This window comes from Marmota monax, unplaced genomic scaffold (genome assembly GCF_021218885.2).
Source record: "Marmota monax isolate L192 unplaced genomic scaffold, Marmota_monax_Labrador192_F-V1.1 WCK01_AAM20220418_F8-fsc00008, whole genome shotgun sequence".
NCBI lineage: Eukaryota > Metazoa > Chordata > Mammalia > Rodentia > Sciuridae > Marmota > Marmota monax.
The window spans coordinates 2,064,915-2,088,417 of record NW_026694432.1 but is presented as its reverse complement, the minus strand read 5'-3'; the positions used below and the strand labels follow the sequence as shown (position 1 = coordinate 2,088,417).

The window sequence follows — 23,503 nt, the reverse complement described above, 5'->3', positions numbered from 1 at the left end:
TCCTATATATCAGCCCAATATGTATCTGCTAGTCCTTTCTGAGAATAATGGAGGACTCAGACATGAAAGGGACTCATTCAAGATCCTGGAATAATTGGGACTGACACCCAGGCCCCCCTGGCACAATTCACTTGTCATTATCAGTGGACAACATTAGAAATAGCCCAGGCAAATCCTGGCCACCTCTCTGTCTCCTTCCTAGGTCATAGATCTGGGAAAGAAGAAAAGTCCATATTTGAAAGGATTCTCCCTCCTTGGGACACTTTCAAATGAAGTTAAAACCAAATGAAAACCATGTTGCTTCTAGAATGTGGGCTTGATGACTGTCATTTCATTTGCCTCAGAGTTGGAGTGAAAAATTATGTCTCGCCGAGCTCCCAGTTCTCTGGGTAGCGTAAGCTGTCTTTAGAGAGATACAAGATGCACTGCTCTGTGTGATATTAAACTCATCATTTTCAGCTTTGGAGGTGGAATACACAATGATTCAACAGGAGTCCTATAAAAGTCATCTTTGCAATTTTATTTTCTTCAATTGTCTGTCTTTTCCTCTGAGCTTTTGATGAGCTGCAGAGGAAAGGAGGAGGTAGAGGAATGACTTAAGAAATGTGTGAGGGAAAACTGAAGTTTATATCTACAGATGTCAGGAGCCAGAGAGGGCTTGGAAATCAGTTTCTCTGGCCTTTCTCAGATCAGCCCTGAGCAGGGAGGTTGCTTGCTCAAGTCTTGCCTGAAAGCTGGTGGAGGAGCAAGAACTGGAACCAGGCTCTTCTGATAATTACCCTTGTCCCCTACACCTGACACCTCATACCTGACAGCTAATGCGACTTCACTTTCAATAACCAGCAGGTGGATTATAATTGGTTGACTCATGTGGTCCCAGAGTAGAAAGGTATGAAACAATTCATAGTGAAAAATCTCCTTTCTACCCCCTCTTCCAGTAGCTCAGTTTTGCTCTCCAGAAGTAATTAATGCTATCAGGTTGGTCTGGATCCTTCTGTAGGTAGCTTGCCTATATTCAGGTAAATATTTTTCCCTGTCCCAAATGCTAGTGTACCCTAAACACAGTATTCAGGTCTGCTTTTCTTTTTTCTGAATCTACTGAAGGTACCTCTCTCAATAAATAAAAAATTATTTCATTTTTCTTTAGCAGCCATATAAAAACTAACCAGGTTCCTATTGTCAGGCATTTAAGGTATTTACAGACTTCTCCTGTTATAAACAATGCTTTAGGGATGGACTTTGCATATACACCATTTCACACATATGCTATTATATGTAGGATAAATTCCCAGAAGTGGAATTTCCATTCCTACACACATTTATAATTCTGATAAATGTTGACAGATTGACCTTAAAAGGGCTAGGACACTCTTAGGCAAGAATAAGTGACTCTTTTTCAATTATCTTGGCAACATGGTTGGATGGTTGGAATCAACATTTCTTTTTTTTTTTTTAATTTACCAATTTGATGGATAAAAACTGATGTCTAAGAATACTTAAATCTGAATTTCTTTTAGTGTATTTTTATCTCTTATTATATAACTAAATATCATTTCATATGTTTAAGAATGATTTACATTTTCTTTTCTAAGAATTGATCATTCATTTCCTATACCTATTTCAAGAAAGTTGGTTGTTATGCTTTATTTCTTATTGATTTACAGAAGCCATATATTAGAGAATTAGCCTTTATATGTAGTACAATTTTTTTTGCCTTTTTACTTTACTTCTGTTAGTACATTTTTCCATGCAGAAATTTTTATATGTTCAGATTTATCAGTCTTATGTGATGTCTGGGTTGAATTCTTTCACTGTTCTACTTACTGTTGTGTTGTTCAATGTATGTGAAGGTATGTTGTAAAGTAAGGGTTAAATTTTATTGTTCTAATATTATCTATTGAATTGTGCATGTTTTCCCCACTGGTTGAAAATAATTATTTGTCATATAATTTTTGTATATACTTTGGTTTAATTCTATTCTAATTATTTGTCTATGTTCAATACCACATGGTTTTAATTATTTTTTGTTTATATGGTTTTATATTTGGGGAGCTATTATCTCCTCATTATGCTTTTTTATCTGAACTTTCATGGATTTTCTTCTGTATTTATCTATCTGATCTTTATAATTGGCTTCTTTAGTTTCCCCCACTCTCCCAAGCCTTGTCAATAGTATCAATATTTATAAAATAATCATATTAAATTTATAAATTAACCTTGGAAGAATTGACTCTTGACTTTGAGCCTTTCCATTTATTCCAGCCTTCTTTTAGGTTCAGCAGGAAGTTTTTAAATCCAGGAAGTTTACATTTTTAATTGCTGTTATGTGATATTTGTTTCCATTAAATCTTCTCATTGGTCATTCTCTGTAGATGTAGATTTTCGTTTTCAACATACAAAGTTTGAACATAGACTCTTTACTAATTCTATTATTATTGGTTATAATTTCAAATTTGAGTTTCTTGGATTTTCATTTATTCAGCAAATAATTTCTGAGTACTTACTATATGTCAGAGAGTATTCTAGGCACAGGGAATATGTGCCAGGGGGTATACTGAATACTACGGACATTAAAATGAACACAACATAAGGAAGGCCCTTGATCTCAAAAGAGTTTTCCTTCTGTTATGGTTTGGATATGATGTGTCCACAAAGTTCATGTGTAAAACAATTCAAGAGGTTTAAAGGAGAAATGATTGGGTCATGAGAGCCTTAACCCAATCAGTGAATTAATCCCCTGATGGGATTGATTGAGTCATAACTGAAGGCAGGTGGGGTATGTCTGGAGGAGGTAAGTCATCAGGGGTGGGCCTTTGGGGTATATATTTTGTATCTGGTGAGTGGAGTCTCTCTCTGCTCTCTGATCATCATGTGAGCTGCTTCCTTATGCCACATTCTTTTGCCATGATGTTCTGCCTCACCTCGAGTCCTGAGGAATGGAGCCAGCTGCCTATGGACTGAGACCTCTGAAACTGTGAGCCCCCAAATAAACTTTTCCTCCAGTAAAATTGTTCTTGTTGGGCCATTTAGTCAGAAGTAAAAAAGCTGACTAAAACACCTTCTATGGTGAGCAAAAGAAAATCAATCAGTTAATAAATATATAAGATATTGGAAAGTAGTAATACCATGGAGACAAAACCAGGTAAGAAAATAAAAAATATCAGAGGTTCTAGAAAAACAAAAGTCTGAATGAAACAGTTGTACAGTTGCCTGCTACTCACAGGATAGAGTTCAAGTTCCTTTAGTCTTAAAGATCTCAGGTGGATGGGTCTTCTAAGTGGAAATAAATGCAAAAGTCATTTGTTCTTGCATATTTAAGGAACTGCAAGGAAGTGGAAATGCCTGGAGAAGAGGGGTGAATAAAGGGACAGTGTCTCCTCTGTAATCTTGTCATTTGTACATAATAATTTTATCTCTTCTTTTTTCATTTTTTTCCTCCTAATTTGTTATTCATGTCTAACAGCATTGGCTAGTACCTCAAAACAATCTAAAAAATTAATTAATTTCTAAATTTCCTTCCCACCTTGAGATTCTAGGCACTATAAATACAATAGAAAACAGTCTAGAGAATTTACCTAACTTACCTCTAAGTTTGAGGTTTTAGTTCTTCTTTTCTATTCCACATATTTAAAGCTTTGCTAGGAAAGCCAAAAGATATGCAATAATAATTCCAACAACAAACTGATTATGCTTTGTGCCAAAACTCTATGAACTTGAGTTGGCCCAGTTAGAATAAAATATAAACCACAGAAGTGGGGTTTCTAGCTTTGTTCTAATGTTAACATAATCTGTGATCATGAATAAGAAGCAACTTTTTATGTTGTCTCAATTACCTATCCTTAAAACTTATAAATAGATGGGATAAGACAGACTTAAACTTTTCATGATTTTTTTTTTCTTGTCCTCAGCTAAAATAAATTCTGTACAGTTTCTTGCTTGGGCTTTGATATCAATACTTGCTACCATATGTCCAATCTGGTTGATAAGTTTTAGTTCCTGTGAGTTACTTAAGAACAAGGCCAGGTCTGATCTAAGTCTTCATCATCTCTTACTTGGTCTACTGATGTAATAGCTTTTAAAATTTATTTATTTAATTTATTATGATTTTATTGGTGCTTTATAAATATTATAATTTTTATTATCATTATGCCATTTCTGTAGGTGTATATAATGTAACTTGATTAATCTCACGTTCCACTACCTTCCTTTTACTTCCCCTCCTCTCTTCCCATGACCCACTTGCTCTACTCTGTGGATTTCCCTTCTATTATTATTTTAATTAGTGCATTATAGTAATAAATATAAGTGGGATTAATTGTAGTATGTTCATACAATATGTAGTATGTTCATACATGGATATTGTATAATTTGGTGTACAGAGAGATGAAATCTACTAAATTATTTCAATAGCTTTTATTAAACTAAAGTCCTTGCGCTTTGGAGTAATCTTTTTCAATGCAAACAGAATAGGTCACTTTCTCAGTTAAAACTGATTGTACAGTTGCCTGCTACTCACAGGAGAGAGTTCAAGCTCCTTAATATTTTTGAAAGGCCCTGCACATCTGGCCCCTGCCTGCAGTTCCAGCTCTTACCACCTCTGGTTTGACACTCTACATTCCAGCCACAAGGAACTACCTGGAGTACTTCAAATCACTTTGTTAATGGCTTTTTACATTTACACACAATATCTCCTCTGCCTAGAATGTACTTTCTCTCACTTTTTATATAGTTAACTCTTACCCAACCTTCATTTTAAGCCAAAAACTGAACAGATGCTTGCTGATCCCATTTCCTTTTTCTGGGCCAAACTGCTATATTGAGGATGGCCATGAAATTCAGATACAATCATCCACATTGAAATTACATGTAAAAATGATGGTATCATAAGAAGGGAAAAGCCCATGTCTCTGAATTAACACTTACCAAGGGGTCGCCTGACCTATATTCATACTGTGATGTGAGAGAGATATGAACCTGAAGTATATCAAACCTTTCAGGTCTGGAGATTATTTGTTATGGCAGTTAATATTATTCATCTTGATTAGTAGAATATCTCAATTCGGAAATCCTTATTTTATCCATCAGTCTGAGTGAACAGCCTCCTCTACCTGGCTTTAGAATTCTTTACATCTCCCACTAGAATGAATGTGAGCTTTTAGAGGCAAAGATCTTACAATGTTGAGTTTTTAAACAATTCATAGGACCATAACAAGGCCTGGTCTATAGTAGGTAGGCATTAAATGTTTGATGAAGAAATGAATGAGAAAACAAATCTATGAGAAGATGAATAAATTAATGAATGAACTGATACATCCATTGTAAGCCTTTTCTAGTAGTAAAATGGCCCCTTTTCTGTGGCCATGCTAGAGCACAAGGTATGTCGCAAATGCAGGGCCTTTAATTATAACTTGAGAATGGGAATAGAAGTGGGGGGGGGCATCTCTGTTCTTTCCTTCCAAACTTAAGAACCTTAATTAAAACCAAGTGATGAAGGGCTGTCCCCTTGCCAGCAGCCAACAGCTCATCCTGCAATCAGGGGCCTAAAGAGTAAATTAAAATCAGTGCCAATAAAATTAAAACTACCTTGGGGCATATTTGCAACATAATTTAGTGTAGAGTTTGCTTCCTCCTAGACACCAGGGAGGAAATGGGTTTTCATTCTACATTCTAAGCTGCTTCCCTGCTTCATCTCACTTGGCACTGGCCGAAACCTGAGCTTGGGGTCTCTGATGTTGTGTGCAACACTTCGCATTTGGATAGTACTTAAGGGAAACCCAGGAGGGGCATAGGAGCTTTTAACGCAGGTTGGGAGACAAGGAAGAAACTGAACTTGGGCAAGGATAATGGCAAGTTGAGAAGGGTGAGCTTTGTTATTATTTCTGTTTTTCGTTGGAGGGAACTGAACAGAGAGCTTAAGTAACTTGTTTAGTTTTACCCAGCAAGACTGAAACCCAGGTTGCTGGCTGGAAGGCTCCAGGCTCCACGTGCTGCTGTTCTCTCAGGAGCTTGCAGCCTAGCAAGGCAATTGCCTGGTCACAGTGAGGCAGGCCCCATGTAGGTTCCTTCACTGGTGCTTTGAGGGACTGTGAGATCTGGGGACTGCTGACATTAGCCATTCAGAAGGCCATTGAGGTGCGTGTGTGGGGGGGGAAAGCACAAGAAGTGTTAGGGTCCAGACAACTTCCAGGAATATATTTCCTCCATGGGACTTGGGGGGAGGGGATCTCAAGTCTATTTCTTTTAAAATTAACCAAAATATCTCCTTTTGTATTACATTAAGAAGTAAAAACTAATGCTAGAAGTTGGGAAAAAAAGTCAGGACTCTTTCTTTAATAATAGCCAAGGAAATCAAATAAATGAAATAATATAAAGGTCTTTGATCATTCATCGTCTAGCTTTCTGAAGTGGCACAGTTAAGCCTTTCTACCTCAGGTATGTCCTGAATGTGCCTGGACAGAAATTTCTGCTACCAAGAGGGACGGACGAACCAAGGGGAGGAAACGAGGAAGAATACATAAGACCCCCAGACAGCTGGCCCAGGGAACCAAAGGGATAGGCCCATCCTCCCCTGTTTCTCTCCATCTCACACCCCAACCTCGCAGAACTTCTGGAACTTCCCAAGTACTCTGTGCTCTTCTGCTCTGTGCTTTTGTGTCTGCTGTTCCTTCAACTGGGAAGACTCATCCCCTGCCTTCCTTTCACCACCTGGTACCATGTTGCTCATCTTTCACTGTCCAACCCAAATGGTGTCTTGACAGAGAAGTTTTCCCTAAATCCCCCAGGATGGAGCTCCCTTCTCTGGAATCCAATAGATTTTTAGGACATCCTCTCATTAAAATATTCATTCATCCATTCATCATGTGACAAATATTTATAGGAAACCTACTATGTGACAGATGCTTTCATACTGAAGTGAACAAGACAGATAAGGATCTGCCTTTAAGGAGCTGACACCCAGGTGGGGATGACAGACTCTAAAAAGTAGATACTCAAGATAGTGGAAGGTTGCAATGTGTACTAGGAATGCACTAAGATGAGCCACAGCTGGTGAGCGACAGAGAAGATGAAGCAGAGTCTACTTTAGATACAGGGTGATCAGGGAAGTCCTCTGACATTTGAGCTGAGCCTCAAAAGATCATTAGAATTAGCCACTTAAAGAAGCTGGCATACTGGGCATGGTGGCCCACACTTGTAATTGATAGGAGGATCACTTGAGCTCAGCAGTTCAAGATTTGCCTGAACAACAAAGTAAGACTCCAGTTTAAAAAAAAAAAATCGAATACTACCAAAAACAGCTGGCAAGAGAATTCTGTGCAAATAAAGGCACTAAAGCAAGGAAAAGTGTCCCAGTGGCTGGATTGTGATGTACACTGCAAATGAGGTGAGAGATTTTCAGGGTCCAGACCATGCAGGGCCTTGCAGGCCAGGGTCAGGGTTTGGCATTTATCCTATGTACCAAGCAAAGCCATCGTCACAGGGAAACACTGTGAAAGGATACCCTGCTCGTCATGTAGGTAATGGAGTTTAGTGGGATGTGAGTAGAGGCACTTGAAACAATTCTCCCAAGAGATTTTAGTCGCTTTAATTAGAGTAGCAGCAGTAGAGATGAAAAGAGGACATATTTGATAGATATTTTGTCTACTGCCATAGGACCTACATATGGGTTATATGTGGAAAGAACAAAAGATGAAGCAAAGGTTTGTGACTTGAGCAATGGAGTAGATAGTTGTGCCATCTATAGGAATGGAGAATATGGGCAGACCCCCATTGGGATAGTGACAAGGAAATTGAGAGTTCTGAAATGAATCTATGCAGTTTGTTATGACCATTGGATCCCAGACTGGAAGTATTAAGTAGGCAGTTATATTTATGGAAGTGTATCCCTGGGAAGAGGACTGGACTGGAGATGTACATGTGGGCATCCTTAGCATAGAGGTGCTATTTAACATCCCTGGGAGAGGTCCCTGGACTGAGCCTAGAGACCTACAAAATTAAGAGTTTGAATAGCAGAGACTGTGAAGTTGGCAGGAACAAGTTGGAGGAAAACTAGGAGAATATGGTTTTTACATGAAAAACAACAAAAAGGCTTTAAGAGGAGGGTCTGGCCTATGATCCTGCAGAGGGCCCAGGCCCACATCTGGTTCACCTCTGCACCCACAGGACACATCACACCTGGCACTCAGGGGATATGTTGCTGAGTGACTTATGGGATAAATGAATGAATGAGCCAGGTTTTCTGGACTCAGAGAAAGAGGCAATGAGGGGTGTAGTGGCAGGAAGTCGTAGGGCCTTAGATGCTACCAAGAGGAGCTGAGGAGGAAATCATAACAAGATAGCCCTTCCTAAGTGCCAGGGAATCATTAAACTTCCAACAGCCTTATAAGATAGAAATGTCACTTGTAAGTAAGTATACTCAGGAACAGAGAGGTTAAATAACTTGCACGCGAACCCCTAAATCACATAGTAATAACTGGCAGAGCCCAAGTAATCTGACTCTGTGATCCATGCTCCTCACTATGACACCATAGAAGTTGGTGACATTTATGGGTACATCCTGGTCTGGTCCTGTAATTATTCTTACAACAACTGTATGAGCTAAGTACTATCATATGAGGAAACCAAGGCAAGGAACTTGTAAGTGGTAGAACTGAGATTCAAACAAGTCTTTCTTATGCAGGACTACGTTCTTTATCTTAAGCTATTCAGAATGGTCCAGGCTCTCTATCTGTGACCTCTCTGGACTCAGAAGAATAAGTTTCAGGACAAAGGAAATTTGTGAAAGTAACAGGTGTGGGGAAAATTCAACACTAGTAAAATCATATATATACATATATTTATATATTTCTATTTCCAAAGTGCTTTTTACAACTCTACTTGGGAGCAAAAAGTCAAATCCGCATGTAGACAGAGGCATTTCAACATCTCCTCCTTCTAAGGATCCAGCAAGACCCAGGTCTGGCCTGGCAGAAGAGAGACTTCCCCTGCTTCCCTCCTCCTCCTCCACCTCTACATCCACACAGGAGTTTTGGGTTTATAACAGACCTTCCCAGGACAAAGGAAGAACTTCTGATCCCTGCCTCCTGTTCCTCATATAGTGACTGGTAACCTCAATGATGGCCATGCAATGGTTCTGATCCAGAAGGACAGTCAGGAGAGCAGAGTGGTTTGGAGGGCTGGTGGACATGGCTTCCAGGGTCAATTTAGTCATGGGTGAGCTTTATGACCTATAGAAGTCATTTTCCCTCTCTGAGCCTCCATTTTCTCATCTGGAGATTAGGTACAATAATCTTAAACACAGCATTATCATGAAGTTAAGTGAGGTAGCTGGATTTATGCCTGACAAAATGACAGTTTATGTGCTCTCAATATATTATTTTCAATTACACAGTGACACTATATGCAGGAGCTGCACTTGGCACTGGGCACGTGACTTCCTGGATCTCAAAACCTTGTGGGGAAGATGGATATTTTACAAGCCATTGCATGTGTAATGAGGAATTGAGGGAGAGGAGCAGGTCAGCAGAGAGTTGAGAGGAAGTTGGGGACCCAGTTTAGATAAGTGAAAATTTCTTCCTTGCTCAATAGGAAATCTATCAACAATAAACAGCATCTTGCATGTTTGTAGAGTTTATAAACTATTCTCAAGTCAATTGGTTCATCTGACTCTCAACCATCCACTCACTTAAGTAGGCTTATGATCTTAATTGTGAAGATCTTCTAGCTAATCAAGGGTTGAGCTGGGATTCTAATGTACATCTCACCCCCTCCAAAGCCTCTGCTTAATTCTCACCCTTGCAGAGTAACCACACATGCCTGTTCCCACAACAAGAATGGGTAAAGGCATGAGTAGAAAAGCCAGACCTTTCCTCAAGAAGCCCCAGTCTCAGCAGAAAGATGAGATAAAATAATCAAGGAGTTCTCCACTAAGAAGAGACCAAGTCCATGAGAGCTAAGGGACATTTTAATTTGATAATTAAAAGTTAATATTGCTCCATTATAAATCAAAGGCTGATGAAATTAGGGTACCCCAGGCACATATTAGGAGCTCAATAAATAGCTAAGGCCTAAATGCTTGGGGACAGCTACTGAGGGAGGCTATCAGCTATTTAGTGGGTCCAACATTAGGTCTTTTTTTCCCAGGAAACTCATCTTGACTCTCCTACCAACCAGCTCTGTGATTCTGGAGAAGTCGTTTTCCCTCTCTGGGCTTCAGTTTCCCCATTTAGAGAATGTTTTCTGTGGCTTCTCGGGGCTTTTTTTACCCTTATCTCCTAAGAGTCTTATATCCTTCAAATAGTTTACCTTCCTGCTTTGTACTGTCTTCTGTCCTGTGGCTGGGGACAGACACTGCCAGCCTTCCCCACCTCATCTCCTTCTAGACACAAGTGCCAAGTCTTCTTCCCTGGCATGGCCCTGTGGGGAGAGCCTGCTACAAGACAGCAGTTCAGTACTTTCCCCGTCCCTATGCTGCCTTCCCACGTGGCAGAAAATTACCATTTTCAAAGAAGTGCTCAGGGGGTGCCAGGATTTATGCTAAAATTATGTACTTTACCCTGGGGGAAAACAAGATGGTTCCTTTTTGTTTAATTCGGTGTAGGTGGCTGGAGGAGAGGGAAGGAGAAAGGCAGACAGGGACCTGACATCTGTTGATTCTTTCTTTCTTCCTTTCTCCCTTCACTCCTCCTGCCCCTTCTCTCCTCTCTCCTCCTCTCTCCTCCTGTGAGCTCCCCTCCCCCTCACTCTCTCCACAGTACAGAGGAGGCAGACAGATGTAGGTAGGCCTGTGAGGGATGAACTTGAAGACTACCTGGAAATCCAGCAGGTGGAGCCATCAATCTAATGGGTGGCCAGGAAAGACTTCAGAGGAAGTGACTGACAGAGGAGAAGGTGCTCACCCAGTGGGTGTAAGGAAAAGGAGTCTCCAGCGGGGAGAGACACAGTCCAGGCTGAGGGACATTGTGAGCAAAAGTCCCACGACTCAAACCTCCCAGTCCTCCGTTAAGGGAACTCCAAGGCGTCTGGCGTGACTGAAGGGCCCAGGGACAGTGAGGGGGGGAAAGGGCTGGAGAGGCTTCCGTGGGCCTGTTCATGGGAGGCGTTGGAAGCCACTAAGGAAACATGACTTTTCCTATAAACAGAAAATAGAGAGCCACACAAGTGTTTTATGGAGCACATCAGGACTACATTTGGATTTTAGCAAGACTCTTTAGAGGCTTTGGTGAAGAATTGGACATTATGAGTCTCAGGAGAATGTAGAGTAGTTAGGGCATTTTTTTTTTTTATAATCCAAATGAGAATCAATTAAAAATGTTAGGGGCCTGAATTAAATCAGGGCCAGGGAGGACACAGCGAAGGGTACAAATAAGAAACCTATTAGAAAGTGAGATGATAGTGGGGCCTAAGTTTACACTGATTCTCAACTTTTGGACTTGGGGACTAGATGGAGTCCTTCATTGAGTTTGGGGATGTCATTATCTTGTTAGTTTAAGTTGGATGTTTGCATCCTAGGTAACTGTCTTAGTCCTTCTCCTTGTTGGGCTGCTCTAACAGAATACCTGAGGTTGGATGACTTATAAAGAATAGAAATTAATTTCTTGCAGTTCTGGACACTGGGAAATCTGAGCTCAAGATGACAGCATCTGGTGAGGGCCTTCTGCTGCTGCACGTTCACATGGCAGAAAGGAAGGCAGAAGGACCCAGAGGGACAAACTCTGTGTCCTCTCATTGCATAAGAGTAGAAGAGAGCAGCCCTACTCCTGTGAGCCCTTTATAGGATAATTAATCCATTTGAGGGTGGGGCTCTCATGACCTAAATACTTCCCACAGGGCCCCACCTCCCAACATTGTAGCACTAAGGATAAAGTTTCCAAGCATGGATTTTGGGGGGCACATTTAAACCAAAGCAGCACTTGTCCCCAGTTAGGTCAGGAGCTTTTACATGTTTTATGGTCTTAGGTTTTATTATTTTGATCCAAAACAAGTTGACTTCCCCTAACTATGGCTATTTGAATGAAATGAAAAATTTCTCTATCAAATAATCACAATATGTTTTCTACAAAAATAGAGCTCTTTCTTAAAATCGTTAAGCACGCATCGCACATTTTTGTTAGGCTATAAAATCAGAAAAAGAGATTTAAAAAAGTCAAACACCTAAATACACATACTCAAATATCTGATGGGTCTCCCACTGGAACGTAAATGGGGTGAGGGCTCCAGGCATCTGCTGCCTCTGAAGAGGCTTTACTCCTCCAGGAAGCAGCGAGGAGTGAGGAGGCAGAGGTCAGAGTAAAGAAAGGGTCAGATGAGGAGGTGTGGGAGCAAATCGGGCTCCATCTCCTGGTTTGCAGGGAAGTCTCAGAATAGAGCATCCTCCTCCTTCATCCACATCTATGTACAAATATTTAGCAAAAGCTCATGGAATGGAGTCGTGTTTCCCTGGCTCTTTGAATCGTCTGGAGTTTTGCTCTTCCCCGCTTTCTGTTGACACTTGAAATACTATCGACAATCTACACAATGTGTTCACAAGCCTTATCTCCTTCTCACACCCCAGCTCAAGTCTACACAGGTAGTAAATGGCAGAGCCAAAGATAAAACCCAAGTACAAGTTCTTCCCACTATATCATTCTGCTTTGAGTCTTTAATCTTTGTCCTGTTCTTAGGACAGCCCCAAAGTATAAATTACAACAGACAAGTAAGATTTTTTTCCACAAATGTGAATATGAGGTCCTTGGTGACCTGCCTTCATCTCTTTCCCCATTTCCTATTGTCTGTGGACTGGCTGCCTACACCTTCCCCAGGCCAAGTGGAGAACTTACCAACTATTCCACCATCTCTGTACCTCCCAAAGCCTTGCTCATACTGTTCCCTCAGCCAGGAATGCCTTACCCTCACCCTCCCTAGCATCCTCTGGATCCCAACACAAACATCTCGTCCTGGGTTAAACTTCCCCGGCCCACCAGGTGTGGGTGACCATGTTCTTTCACTTCCTTTGTCTCTGACACTCCACGTTCATTCCATCCGTATCACTGTTTCATTGTTATTGCTTTGTGTGTGTTTCTACCATTGGAACAGACATGTCTCGAGGCCTGAAGTCACACCATGTTTACCTTGATGTGTCTAGGCACACAATAGGTGCTGAAGACACTCTTAATGAATGAATGAATCAATGGGTTATTGATGGAAAAGAAAACATCTTTGAGCAGAAATGGTCTCCATCCTTGGTGCTCTGTGAGAAATGCTATAGTGGAAGAGGGAGAGAAGGGCATACATCAAAGGGATATAATGGGTAAAAAAAAAAAAAAAAAGTCTTCCCTATTCTCTCTGGGCTCTTTCCCTTGTCTCTTGCTATTGGAACAAAAATAAAGAGTACATCATAAGCAAAGCTGTATTTTCTGTTTATTGCCACCAGGTTAATAACAGTAATGGTGTGAGAAGAAAATGAGGTGTTATGTAAAATCCTGCATTGCAGATTTTGCTGCTGATGTAAAGAACTCAATAAAGTGTAACACTTTAATCATGGAGATAAAAATCACACAGCAGCTTCCCACAGGCTCCCAGAGCCTTAAGACAAAATAGTTGTGGGGAAATGAGAGATGAGAGAAGAATATTATCAGGCATCAGAAAAGTTGTTTGGGCTTTTTTTTTTACCCCCCTTTCTCTAAAAAATGGAATAAGCTTTTCTATCTGCTTCTAAGACACCTTGGATGAATTTTCTGTATTCTGCATTCTCTAGAGGACATGCTCAAACTTCTGGGAGAGGATTTTGCTCATTCTTTGTAAAAATTGATTTGTTTAGAGAGAATTCAATTCCTGCCTTTTTGGTAACTGGGTGGCATCTAAGAATACAGGGGCAGTCTCTAAAAATGAAAGAAAGATTTGGGTGGAGGCAAGGAGATGGTTGATAGTAAAATCTCTGTGATTCGGGAGAAAGATTATTGCAGAGGCAAGGACTCTTGTGTCTGTTCTGATGACTCTGAAGAAATCGCCTCTGTCTCAGTGTCCCAGCTTCATCATTCTTCTGATGCGCTTGGTACTCTCTAAGGGTCTTTCCAGCTCTGCCACTTGGTCTGTGAGGCCAGTGGCTGGGCTCTTGACCTTGGCTGTTGTGGCTCTGGATGACACTCCATGTTAGGACAGCCCAAAAGGGTAAATTACAACAGATATTTAAGATTTCTTCACAAATGTGAATATCAGGTCCTTGGTAACCTGCCTCCATCTCTACCCCCATTTCCTACTGTCTGTGGACAGGCTGCCTACCTGTGACCTCCTGCTGTCCTTGCTATTTCTACTCAAAACACCTCCTTCCCACCCCCCCCCCCCACCAACCCATCCCTGCAGCCATCGAGATCTATTTATAACAAGAGGAAATCACACCTACACCCAGACACTATGCACACCTGCTGTAAGGCAGCACGAGCACTGGTCATGCAGAAGAGAAGAGCTTTGGAATTGGAGATCTGGGCTCAAACCTGAACTGCCTGTTGTCTTTGAAGGAGTCCCTTCATTTTGACAAGCCTCAGTTTCCTTCTCAGCAAAAACAAGGTGACAGTAAGACCACTCACATCACAGGGCCAACATGGGTTAAGTTAGTGTGTGTCTAAGTGTCTGAGAAACAGTAGCTGTTCAGCAATTTTTTCATATCATAATAATTATTTCAGGAGTAATTAAAAATCAGGGCATATCCTGGGGCTGTCCTAATATAGTAGTCACATGTGACTATTTAAGCTTAAATTAGTTGAAATTAACTTTTTTTAAAAATTCAGTTCCTCAGTTGTACTAGCCACATTGCGAGTGCTCAATGACCTCATGTGACTGGGAGCTTCTGTACTGGATACTGCAAAGGACACTCCATTGTCATATGAGTTCTACTGCATGACGCTACTCTAGCCTCTCAGCAGGCTTGAAATTTAAAATATATGGCCATCCACAACCCTAATTGCACAAATACACCTGATTATACACAAAAACTCATATTCACATACGAAAACACAAATACAGGGTATCAAGATTAGTGACAAATATACTTCATTACTAAGGAAACATCACCTAAGTCCTGACTCTGAGGCAAGTCATTGAGCATTGAAAAAGTCAGGTCCTGTGCCAACAGTTCACATTGGACATTATATCACTTAATCCTTGTGACAACCTTAATAGGCAGTATTAGCCTCATCTAATTGATTCTGACATTGAGACCCAGAGTGGTTGAACAACTTGATTGAAGTCACAAAGCTTGTAAGTGACAGAGCAGGACTTATTCCCCACTATATAATACTGTTTCTTAAGGGATGCTTCAGAGACAAGGAGATTATAGGACAAAGTCATCACAAACTCTTTGAAACATCCTGGGGATGACCTGGAAGTCCCAGGTTAGTCGCAGAACCTGTAGAATTCAGTGAAATTAATTCTGATTCTATGTTGAAAACTTTTAACCTAGCTTTTTTGGCTTGTGGAATGTGGTGTCCGATCTATGTGGGACCAGCTCACATTTTCAGAAAATGGGAGCCACATGGAAAGGGTCCTGAGACTGTAAAAAAAAAAAAACAAAACACTTGCACATCAACTGGAGCAGTGGTATTTGCATAATTTATTTTTCTCTCTTATTTTATTTTTATTTATTTATTTAGTTATTTTTTATTGGTTGTTCAAAACATTACAAAACTCTTAACATATCATATTTCATACATTAGATTCAAGTGGGTTATGAACTCCCATTTTTACCCCAAATACAAATTGCAGAATCAAGGCCTAGGTTCTCAAAAATGGTGAGGAGTGGGCTATAGTGGGAAGGGGATCACATGTGAGGTTTAATGCGACAGGATGGTTTTAAGACACTGACTGCCTGTAAATATAGACAAGCACAGCTACAGAGTCAAAGAGGTGGTTGGTGAATGGTTGGATGCATGGATGGATGGACAGACAAGTGGACAAATAGCCCTCAAGTTAGAAGCAATTAGCAGAGGCTTCTATTTCAGCATTTCATGAACTTCTCTGATCCTTTAAATGGCTGGTATTGCTTCTGATTTATCATAAAGTCTCTCTCACACCAAATATACATCATGATATATAGCCTAGAGCCCATACTCCATGAATGTTGTGGGTAGGGGGCATGCCTGAGAGAGCAGAGCTAGATGATAATAATCCTTCACATTTGTATGGTACTTTGTAATATATAAAAAGATTTCATGTGCAATATCACACTTAATCCCTAATCTAATCATTTGAGACTGGCATTATGATCCTCACTTTATTGGTGAGGGACCCTTGGCTCAGAGTAGTGAGGTGACTTGCCTAGTGTTAAATAGGGAAGCCAAGGGATCAGATAAGTAGGTAGGTGAGATAGAGGCTGATAACTAGATCAATCCAGGCAGAGATACGATGAGGAGACCCAGATGTGGATAAATGATGGAGACAAATGGAGATGGATGGATGGATTCTGAGAGCCCCCCCAATGTTTTCTCCTTCATGTTCTCCTCTACACATGACTGGCAATACCTTTGATAAGTGCAAATATGACCATGGTACTCTTTTACTTGATACACTTCTGTTGTGTCCCAAATCCTGAAGGATAATTTTGGGGGGAGGGTACTGGGGCTTGAGCTCAGGGGCACTTGACCACTGAGCCACATTACAGCCCTATTTGGTATGTTATTTAGAGACAGAGTCTCACTGAGTTGTTTAGCACCTCGCTTTTCTGAGACTGGCTTTGAATTTGTGATCCTCCTGTCTTGGCCTCCCTAGCCACTGGGATTACAGGCATGTGCCTCAACACCTAGCCAAATCCTGAAGGATAATTTTTGACCACAAAAATTCTTCATGGTCCAGTCTCAGTTCTCTCAGTTGCATGTTTGTGTGTTCTCTCTCTCTCTCTCTCTCTCTCTCTCTCTCTCTCTTTCTCTCCTTTCTTGCTTCCATGAGCTGAGCAACTCTCCTCCACCTTGTGCTTCTACACATTTTGTTCTGGGTCAGAGATGGAGTGAGCCAATCATAGACTGAGACCTGTGAAATTATAAGCCCAAAATAAACGTTTCCTCCTTTAAGTTATTCTTGTCAGGTGTCTTGGTCACAGCAATGAAAAGCTGACTAACAAACCCCATGTTTATCACATGATCTTCCCATACCTAAAACTCTTTTTTCTCTGCTTTGGATGTCTGGCCAACTCCTACTTAACCTTTAGGATCTAGCATTGACATTGCTTCCTTTGGATGCCTTTTGTGACCATTCTCCCATACTGTGTTTGCTGGGTTCTAGGAAGAACCCAGAATCTCACATAAGAAAGACCTGGATTGAAACCCTGTTCCCCTGCCTGCCACCTGAATAACCTGAGGCAAGTCATTCACCGTTCACCCTCACCTTTCCTCACCTCTGTGATAAACCTGATAATACCTGTTCCAGAATTGTGCTTAGAGTAGAGATAATGCAAAAAAATGCCTACTGAAGAATATGTGCCCAGCATGGAGAGGCTAGTATTGCCATTCCAGCCTGACTGTACAGGACCATAATAAGCCCATGTGGGGTCTGCCTCTCCCATTGGACTGTGAGTTGCCCGAGGATGGGGCTGGGCCTAACTCACCTCTGCATCCCCAGTGCTCAGTGTCCCAAACTTGACTGGGGCTTGCTGAATGCTGGCATGGATTATCCCAGCTGCCTGCCTTGGGCCAATGGTCGGGATGTGTCCAGGCACCCGGAGCGCCCCCTGCAGTCATCCCACAGAATCACCACCAAGCTGCGGTGGTGGTATGGGGCTACTTGGAGAAGGGGTGTGTACTCCTGAAGGTTGCAATGATGAAGTAGATAGATGACTGAAACCTATATTTTGGTGTGAGATACAACTCTTATGTGAAGGTTGAAGAGAAAATATGGTATTTAAATAAATGCTGTCCTCTTTCTTCAAAACCTTCAGGACTCTTCTGGTCAATCTTGGCCCCCTTTGTGCACGTGTAGGTAGAAATGCTTTCTCTCTTCTTCTCTGGCTGTTATTTTCCCAGTGCATTCTCAGTTCTGTGTGATCCGCTTCCTTTACTCTCCCTTCCTCTTCCCATACTCTCCCATCCTGGACCCAGAGAAACCAGCTCCAGGGTGAACCCGCTTCTTGCCCCTCCATACACATACAATCTGGAAGGTGCCCATCAGATGCAGCTGAGCTGCTACCCACAAGGTGGAGGACAAGAAGTCATCCACAGACAGAGGGCAGGGGATGGCAGCCATCTAAGCTAGCAACATTTCCTCTCTGATGGCCAGGGCAGGGCTTCCCAGGGTCATAAACTCCCACTGCAGGCTGGGTCAATGCCTTCATTGATATTCTGCTCACAGCCAAAGTCATTTCCAAGCCTGCCCAGCTCTGTCAGTTGCCTTGATATCTGTGTGTGAAAAACAGACAGGCTGCTCAGCCCTCTGGCAGCCTGACAAACGGCTGAGAAGCAGGCCCTGGGCTCCCTGGCAGAGGCCCAGGGCTCTGGGCTGCAGTGGTGGAGAAGGGTATTTTCCTGTCAAATGAGCTGACTTCTGAGGCAGGAAGCGCAGGGCAAGAAAGAGTGGGAGGGGGAGAAAGAACTCTGGAGAGGGTCCTGAACTGAGCCAAGACCCACCTTGCTCTGAGGGTAGATAAAGGCCCCACATAGTAACACGCTATCTAGATGAGAGTACTGTAATGTAGGGCCGCAGAGCTCATTATTTTTATTTTTCTTTCCTCATCCAAAAAAATGGGGACAATAATAAAAACTATTTCATAGTGCTGAGGATTCATTGAGTGAATACACATAAAGGGCACTGGCTGGCTGTTATAATCCCGCTGTCCTTACTACTGAATAAGAATGTCCAACATCACGCTCTGTTTTACTTGTGTCATCTCAATTAATTTTCACATAAACCAGAGCTTCCCGTATTACCTTCATTTTAGATAAAGTTTCAGAGAGGGTTCTGCACTTGTCCAAGGTCACACAGTTGAACAAAAGAGAGAAGGGATTTAAAACCAATCTGTATGACTGCAAAGCATGCCTTTAACCACTAGAGGATACTATATATGAGTGTTTTGTGTATCTCTTTGAGTCTATGTATGACTGTCTCTATTGGTTTAAAGGAAATAAGTTTTTTTTTTTTTTAACTCCCTAGTCAGAAACAAACAAAAAACATAAGATTAAAATCAATCCATTTATTTTTAAATGCTGCAACATTCCACACAGGGGGAAAGGAGATAATAGGCAGGCTGAGGGACAGGGAGCTCTTTTGGCCCTAGGAAGCAGAGGAGGGAGGAAGTGGGAGCTGTAGATAATTTAAGTGTGTAAAGACAGTGCGGCTGCCAGGGGGTGGGCCTGTTTCTGGGTGGGGCTCCAGGCGTTGTGGGAATCAACTGCCTGATGGATGGACTAGAACCACATTTATTAATTCATTCAACAAATATCGAGCACCTACCATGTGTCAGATTCTGTGCTGGGTACTGGGATTAAAGGAATGAATAAATCCCAGCTCCTAGATTAGGAAGACCTCACACTTTAAGGGAGGATGCAGGCAGGAGTCAGGCGGCTCTCATGGAGGGTGCAGAAGACCTGCATAAGGGGTTTGGGGAGTTCAGGGGAAGGAAACTTAGGACTTTGGGATGGCTGAAGAAGAGCTGTCTACAGGGATAGTTCAGGACCCACTACACTTATGTAGTGGAAGGTGGAGAAGGCAGGGGTGCTGTCTCCACAGAAGCCCCGAGCAGAGACCGGGATATTGGCTAAGCAAAAACCTGAAATTGAACAAATCATCTAAAATCCTAAAGCCCAGAAACAATGACCATTAGCAACTTCCACACAGATTTTAGTATCCAGACAGAGTATAGCTGCCTGACCAAACAGATGGTTAAACAACAGTGATTTTATAAAACAGAAGATACTATCATATTTCTATTAAAGAAGGCATTGAACTCAATTTTTAAGTTTAGAAATGCGCACCACAAGAGACATTATCACCTTAAAAATATTTCTAAGGTTAAAAATAAAATGAGATTAGAGAAACATGAAGAGATTGAAATAATTGCTTTTTTTTTTTTTTTTTTTTTTTGGTGCTACTAGGGATTGAACCTAGAGTCTCACATATGCTAAACACGTGCATACTCTGCCAGCAAGCAACAACACCACTCCTATTATCATTATTTTAAACTACATATTTGAATTTGAGAAGAAACATGAGGAAATTGAGAGGTGAAGTAACTAATCTAAAATCACAGGTAGTCTACGGTTTAACTGAACTTAGATCTATCCAATTCTTTCCATTATAGTAATTTGCTTCCCTAAGCCAATTTCATTTTAAAGATCAGAAATGGGGGTCCACAGACAGCTAATGAATTTCCTAAAGTCATGTTTTGATTTAGTAACAAGACATTCTTGGTCCATTAGGTCACTGTTCCTATCTATTCTCTCCCCACTGCAATAAGGGACCTTCTATTGTCATTGTGTTTGCCTAAGAACCCTAGAAGGCTGTGTGTGTGTGTGTGTGTGTGTGTGTGTGTGTGTGTGTCCCACCTCGCTAACTTTGACCTTGGTCTTGGGACATGGTTTGGCCAATGGAATGTGAGCAGTTATAATATTTGTCATTTCTGTGTGAAAGCTTTAAGTAAAATTGTTTCTGCCCTCTGTCATGAAAACAGTCAGCGTTTCTGAGACCAAAGCAACACCTCAGCCTGGGCCCTAGATGAGGAGATCCATGAGCTGAGCTGGTTCCTAGAAGTGTGGCTGGCTCACACAGCCCTCGTGGAACATGGGCATGAAGTGAATGTTGCTATTCTAACCTACCAAGCTACTGGAGATATGAGCACCAATCTACTGACACTGTGATATTTGTTATCACAGCAAAAGCTAACACAGCACAGAAACACATTCTTTATTTTTTGTTTTCTGCAAGTTGCCTCCAATTATGAAATTATGAGTTCAGACCACAAGATAAATGGCTGTGTTAATGAGCATTTTAATTTTAAGTTATATATATATAAAGGTTGAAAAGCATAAGGCAAAACAAGAAAAAAAAAGTGTCAAAATTTTTTACATTTCCAAGGTCACCCTCTGAAGAGAAAAACAAAACAAAACTAGTAGAATCCTAGTTTGTTAACAGAGAGACAGGATGAGTCAGAGAACTGCAGTTTCTTTCTTGTACTTCTGCCACCTGAAGGACTGTTGACATTGACTAAACACAGTCACCCAGAAGCACCTAGTTCTGAAATGGAAGATGCTAAGGGAAAAGGGTACAATAAATGTCAGATGAATCTCTGCCACCAAATCACTGTGTGACCTTGGGGAAGTCATTTTCCTTCTGGCATCAGTTTCCTCATTTGTAAAATGAAGAGGCCAAACAAGAATCTGTCCCTTTCCTCCTGGCTCTGACATTCTATGATTTGATTGCCTCTAACTCATTAATCCCAACTGGCTTGAATGGGACCCAGTAGTATTGAGGCTAATCATAGGAATCCATCAAAATGTTGCTGAACGAAGGTGATCTTGAGACTCAAGTGGGATAAGCTAGGTAATGTGTTTTGCATGCTTTAAAGGGCTCTCTTGTTGTTTTTTCACTGAAAATAGGTGGATGTGGGGGCCAGTGTGTAGCTCAGTGGCAAGCAGCTTGCATGGCAAGCTCAAGGTCTTGAGTTTGATCCCCAGCACTGGAAAAAAAGGATGAAGAAAAGGATGGGCAATATGTCCCTTACTCCTCAACCTGCATTACCCTGGAAGCCTTTTCCCTCTCCCCACTTTTAATATCTAGCCATCAAGCCATCTCATCCTCTAAACCCAGCAAAACTGTTTTCTCCTCTCAGCAAGAGAAAAATGTGACTCTGAGACAAAAAGTACATGATGGAATTCTAAGATACATTACCAATAAAGTGCCGGCGAGGGCAATGGAGCACGGGGGGAAATCAAGGCTTCAGAGACCAACACGTCCAGCAGGAAGTCCCAATGTATCTTTCCATTCATATAAAAAAGAGAGATGATGCCTACCTAACTTGGTTGTTCTGGGAATTAATGACCTACAAAACTTAAGGTTCACAGTGAGTGCTCATGTACAGCTGTGACAGTGACAGAAACCTTCCTGGAAGCAGTGCTGGAGACAAAGCTGAATGCTATATGTAATATTCCGAGGACTGGAAAATATGGGGAGGGCAATGGTCAATTAGAGGGGCACATGTGTTGGTGAAGTGCAGACATTTGCACAAATGCCACAGAGTGGCAAAAGCTTTTTTGGGGAAAAAGAAAAGCAGACAATTAGCCCAAGAAAGTTTCCAGCAAAGGAGCAGAGAGAAATGAGCATGGACCTTTGAATGCCAAAGCAGGGGAAGTCTTAACCATGTAGGTAATGGGGATCTCTCAAGAGCTTTAAGAATTATGCTTTAGCATGTTGTGAATGTGCTGGTGAATCTTAGACAAGAAGCTACACCCCCACCCACACCAAGATACAGTGAGGTTAAAGAGATGAACACTTTCCCACAGGAAAGTTGTTGATGTGTCCACCCAAGATAGACATCTGAGCTATAGGGGAACCACCAGCCTGCACCTTGAATGTGTGTGTATGTGCATATATATATATATATATATATATATACACCTTGAATGTGTGTGTGTGTGTGTGTATGTATATATATATATATATATATATATATATATATATATGGGTATATATACATATACACACATATATGTACACCACAAACATATTTTAGTTGTAGTTGAATACAATAACTTTATTTGTTTATTTATATGTGGTGCTGAGGATCAAACTCAGCGCCTCACATGGGCTAGGTGAACGCTCTACAGCTGAGCCACAATCCCAGCCTCTGCACCTTGAATTTTTAAAAAAGATGTGATCATGGTAGAAAAAGATATCTTCAAAACTTTCAACTTTTAATTTTCTTCCTTTTTAATCTCTCAAGAAAATCATTGGTTTTCAACCCAAGACAGCGAAAATCCAGGTAAGAAAATGTACCGGCAAAGCCATCTGCTGATAAGATCTGAGTAAGATTGCTTTTCTTGCTTGCTTTTCTGTCAGCAGTCCACACCCTCAGTGGATCTACCCTGACCTAAAAGTTTGCTCCTACCATAGCTTATGCCCTTGCTGCTCAAAATGAGGTCTGTCTTGGTTCATTCATGTTGCTATAACAAAAATACCTAAGACTACGTAATTTATAGATAACAAAAATATATTTCTCACAGTGCTAGAGCCCAAGAAATTCAAGATCAAAGCCCTGGCAGGCACAGTGTCTGGTGAAGACCCAGCCTTTGCATCCAAGATGGCCCCTTGAATGCTGTGTTCTCACATGGTAGAAGGGATGGAAGGCAAAGGGGCTAGCCAGTCCCCTCAAGCCCTTTTGTAAAGACAGTCATCCATTCATGAGGGCAAAGCCTTTGTGACCTAATCACCCCCTAAAGGCCCTACTTCTTATACTATTGCAATGGAATGGAGTTTCAAACCAAGAAAGGTGTTTTCTTCTTCTTTTTAACTAGCAACATCAGTATCACCTGGCATCTGGTCAGAAATGCAGATT

The 23,503-nt window shown here is 41.3% G+C and overlaps 1 protein-coding gene across 1 annotated transcript in view; it reads right to left on the bottom strand.

Moving 5' to 3' along the window:
• Positions 1 to 23,503, bottom strand: part of Agbl4 (AGBL carboxypeptidase 4) — a 1,469,059-nt gene that overhangs the window by 51,112 nt on the left and 1,394,444 nt on the right. The gene's annotated exons all lie outside the window — the stretch shown is intronic.